Source organism: Otolemur garnettii, unplaced genomic scaffold (genome assembly GCF_000181295.1).
Source record: "Otolemur garnettii isolate 467f Iridium unplaced genomic scaffold, OtoGar3 scaffold00007, whole genome shotgun sequence".
NCBI classification, from domain to species: Eukaryota; Metazoa; Chordata; class Mammalia; order Primates; family Galagidae; genus Otolemur; species Otolemur garnettii.
Window position 1 is genome coordinate 24,604,917 of NW_003852402.1, and position 5,025 is coordinate 24,609,941.

General features: G+C 40.3%; 1 protein-coding gene across 2 annotated transcripts in view; it reads left to right on the forward strand.

Moving 5' to 3' along the window:
• LOC100940566 (uncharacterized protein C3orf20-like) overlaps positions 1-5,025 on the forward strand; it is a 91,293-nt gene that overhangs the window by 26,601 nt on the left and 59,667 nt on the right. The window lies entirely within an intron of this gene.

Genomic DNA, 5,025 nt, shown 5'->3' on the forward strand with positions numbered 1-5,025 from the left:
AAAAAAAAAAAAAAAAAAAAATTGGATGGCAGTAAGAGACTGGTTTCATCCCTTGGTTTTGTATTCTGTTCCATATGTCTATGTCTTTTTGTGCCAGTACCTTGGTGTTTTGATCCCTGTGGACTGTAATATAATCTGAAGTCTGGTATGATGCCTTTGGCTTGTTTTTATTACTAAGAATAGCCTTGGCTATTTGGGATTTTTTTCTGGTTCCATATAAGATGAACTTTTTTTTCAGTTTTTCAAAGTATGATTTTGGTATTTTAATAGGGATTACATTAAATATGTAGATTGCTTTGGGAGTATAGACATTTATTTTTTAAAGACAGAGTCTCACTTTATCACCCTCAGTAGGATGCTGTGGCGTCATAGCTCACAGCAACCTCCAACTCCTGGGCCTACGCGATTCTCTTGCCTCAGCCTCCCAAGTAGCTGAAACTATAGGCACCCGCCATAACACCCAGCTATTTTTTTGTTGCAGTTTGGCCGGGGCCAGGTTCAAATCTGCTACCCCTCGGTATATGGGGCCAGCACCCTACCCACTGAACCACAGGCACTGCCCAGTATATTAGCTTTTTAAACATCCACTTTATTAAGTTATGATTTCTATACAGTAAATGCATACAACTTGATGAGTTTTGGCAAATGTGTACAGCTATGTAGCCACCACTGCAATCAAGATGTAGATAATTTCCATCACAAAAGGTTTCCCTGGTGTTCCTTTCCAGTCGGTTCCCCCATTCTGGGCCTAAATAATCACTGATCTTCTTTCTGGCACTTTTAATTTATATTTCTAGTGTTTCACACAAATAGAATCATTAACATAAATAGAACTAATATGCATTCTGTCCTGTCTGGCTACTTTTGCTCAGCAAAACATGTTAAGATTCGTCTGTTATTGTATTGTGTGTTTCTTACAGTTGATAATAACATGTGATCTGTGGGGATTTTTAATGATTTGTGTGTGAGGGTATTCCAATGCATGGCTATACCAGACTTTGTTTATCCATTCATCAGTTGGTAGACATTTGGGTTATTTCCAGTCTTTGGCTAACGCTGCTATGAACATTTATGTACAAGGTTTTTTGGGGAGAAAATTAAATATCTTTTCCTTTATGAAACAATGGTGGTAGAAGATGGTAATAATTTTGTTTCATGTAATTAGTAAAATTGAAAGTTGTCAATCTGTTTTCGTTCCCAACATCTTTTTAATTTAATGGTCTATTAAATCCTGAATCTAGGAATCCTTGTTTCTCAAGGGGGCACTAACAACATTTGGGGCAGATAATTCTTAGTTATTCAGGACCATCTTTCACATTGCAGAACGCATCCCCAGTCTCTGCAAACTAATCAATTGCGCCATCAATCAAAAGGCCCACACACATTTCTGAGCGCCCCAAGGAAGCATGTACTCACTTGGGTTGCGTCAAGTTCTCTATATTGATTATGCCTGGGGAAATATTTTGTTGTATAGTCTGAGGCAATCAATTAAGGGATTATTGTACTAATCTAGTCAAAATATTTAGAATAGACTTAGATAGTGTGAATGGAAAATAGATGAAAGCTGCAAGTTAATTAGGAGGCAAGATTCATAGGAAACTTCTGATTTATGTACTGAGATGGAGAATCTGTTACTCAGAGTAGGTAAAAAGAAGAGAAGAAGTCACCCCAAACCAAGGGGCAGGCAGAGTAGGAAACAAGCACCATGCCACCATGGTGGACAGGGTGGGCCCCGGTTTTTTCCCTACTCCTTCTACTATGCTTTTCTGTACTGCAGAGGTGGCAAAAACTATATTTTCAGACTCCTTGCAGGTGGATTCCTGGATACGTATTTATTCCCACCAATGAAGTGCATTAATATGAGATTTACAAGGTGGAAATAAGGTTGAGACCATCCTCTTGTTGCTTTGATAAGCAAGATCACGGAGAAGTTGAGTTTGCCCACAGCAGCACTACATTAGCCAGTCATTAACATGATGATTACTGAGATGAAAGAAATCACAGCCTCCTGGTTCTGAGATCACAGCTGTAGTAAGCCAGTGGTTCTCAACCTTCCTAATGCCACGACCCTTTAATACAGTTCCTGTGGGTCATGATCCACAGGTTGAGAACCGCTGAGTTAGACTTCCATGAGCCCAGTGGCAGTGGAATTTCCTTATCACCACCTGCCTGATATGGCAGAGGTAGCCACTCCCCTGGCCAGTTTGCAGCTGGAGACTACCATTCCTGCTTTTCCTGTAATTTTATAATTAGGTACTCAGAAGTTGCTAGAGAGGTTTCTATTTCCTACAGTCAATAATAACATACAAACTAAAGGGAAAGAGTTTCCAAATAAGAGAGCAGCAACAGAGTGAATGTTCTAGAAAGGCCAAGCAAATGAGAAATTAAAAAATGTCCATTTGTAGCCAGGCATTGTGTCAGGCACCTGTAGTTCTAGCTACTCGGGAGGCTGAGGCAAGAGAATCACCTAAATCCAGGAGTTGGAGGTTGCTGTGACGCCGCGACACTCTCACTCTACCAAGGGTGATTAAAGTGAGACTCTGTCTCTACAAAAAAAAAAAAAAAATTTTCCATTTGTCTTTAGGGGGATCAGTGGTGATTTTAGCAAAAGCCATTTCAGGTTGAAGTGGAAGCCTGATTAGAATGCATTGAGGAACAGATACCTCAAGACAGAGATATTCCTGTGCTATTGTTGGCGTTTGCCTGTGCTTTGGATTTGTACAGTGTGAGAGAAGACGGTGGACCTGACTGTTCCAAGTCTGTGTTTTAGCTCTCAGGGTTTCCTAGGCCTCAGTCAAACCACTTCCCTTCTCAGTCTGTACCGGGCAGCCTCCAGATTCACCGTGGCAAACTTAGCAGCACTCCCATGGTTCAGTTCTGTGTGTTGCTCCAGGAGGGAACAATCAGGCAAGCTTGCCCTGAGATAGCCCGATTTCTTCTCTGTAGCTCCTAAGCCCTATTTTCCCTGTTGGTTATGCTGGATCTTTCTGCAGTGCTTTTACCTCCCAGTAATTCCCCCACATTACCAGGTGAGAAAAAGCTTGCTGGTTTCTGTCTCTGATGAAGAAAGGCAGAGCCACACTTTCTGGCCCAGGCCTCTGTAACTCCTCTCCCCTCGAGGTGGATAATCTATAACTCTAAAATTGTCAGAAGAGCTTGGCACAATTAAACTGGTGATTATTTTTTAGTTATTTGATACAAACCAATGTTTGGAAATATTCTTGATGATGTTTATAAATTGACTGAAATATAGTTTCTCAGCATGAAGACTTTGCTTCTTTTTCATATGTGAGGCCTTTAGTTTCTAAAGAAAATGGTATCACAAAGGTTCTTTGATGTTCATAGAATAGTAAATGTGGGGAAGTAGATGACAAGGCAGCATGCACTGTATGATTCCATATTACGCCAAATAAAAAATATTCTTATGTGATTTAAATAGACTGGAAGGATGTATACCTAATTTTTATATTAAATACATTACCTTTGAAATAAGAAAAAAAGATATTTATGAAATACATAAAGTATCTCAAAGGTGAAAATATTATGAATAATATTAGCAGAAAAACCAAATCAGAAAAAAATAGTAATTATGAAAGGATTGTGGTTCTGAAGATTTGAGCATCATAATTCTTTTTTTTTTTTTGAGACAGAGTCTCAGGCTATTGCCCTGGGTAGAGTACTGTGGCATCATAGCTCACAGCAACCTCAAACTCTTGGGCTCAAGCAATCCTCTTGCCTCAGCCTCCCAAGTAGCTGGGACCACCGGCACCTGCCACAATGCCTGGCTACTTTTTTGTTGGACTTGTCATTGTTGTTTTAGCTGGCCCAGGCTGGGTTCCAACCCGCCAGCCTCAGTGTCTGTGGCTGGTGCCCTACTCACTGAGCAACGAGCACCGCCAGCATCATAATTCATATTCATTTCTGTCATGAAACCTTCCACTTTCCAAAGACAGAAGGAGAACACTTCCTCCACAAAAAGCCTTCTTGTGCTATTTTCTTAATAAAGATTGATATATTTATCTCTTGCATTCACAAATGGTAGCAGTTATCATCAGCATCCCTTTTTGTAACGTCTGTAAATAACTCCTACAATCAGCAATTTTCCCAGGCATCCTTCCTCTCAAATAAATGCTCAATGTTGTGCAAGCACGAATAATGAGTCAACTTCTCAACTGTCACTCTTTATTCTTTTTTCAAATCTTTTGAAACATCGATTCTTTTGGTTTTTAGATGTTTTATATTTTCTTTGCACAATATTCCCAAGGGAGAATGCTAAGGCATGATATTTTCAAAGAAAAATTTTTGTTTGTTTAATTTTCCCCACTAGTTTGAGCTTTCAGGTGAATATCTGCCAGGCAAACTCTAGCATACCAAAACACCAATAATTGTAACAAGTATACTGTTGTGTTTTCCACTTTTCTTTTTTTTGAAACAGAGCCTCAAGCTATCATCCTGGTTAGAGTGCCATGGCAGCACAGCTCACAGCAACCTCCAACTCCTGGGCCTGGGTAATTCTCTTGCCTCAGCCTCCCGAGTAGCTGGGACTACAGGGGCCCGCCACAATGCCCGGCTATTTTTTGGTTGTAGTTGTCATTATTTGGCAGGCCCAGGCTGGATTCGAACCCGCCAGCTCTGGTGTATGTGGCTGGCACCTTAGCCACTTGAGCTACAGGCGCCGAGCCCGTGTTTTCCACTTTTGAAGCTTTACACATAACTCACAGATAGATGTCTAACACTTAGGAAACTATTTTTCCTACCAAGTATTTCTCATGACCCCTTTTCTCTGTGGTCTGACAGGAAAGTCAAGCTACTTTTCAAGCTTATTACCCTTCACAGAGCCCTCATTCTACCCAATATGTTTGCAAATTAAGTCAAGAAGTCAAAAGGGAGCTGGGAAAGTATATTTAAGATCAAGTAAGTGACATAAATTCAACTCAAACAAAAAAGCGCTAATGAAAAACAAAACAGAAATGCAAGTTTGTGTGGTCTATACAGAACCTATCCAAAGGTGACATAGGCTCGGTG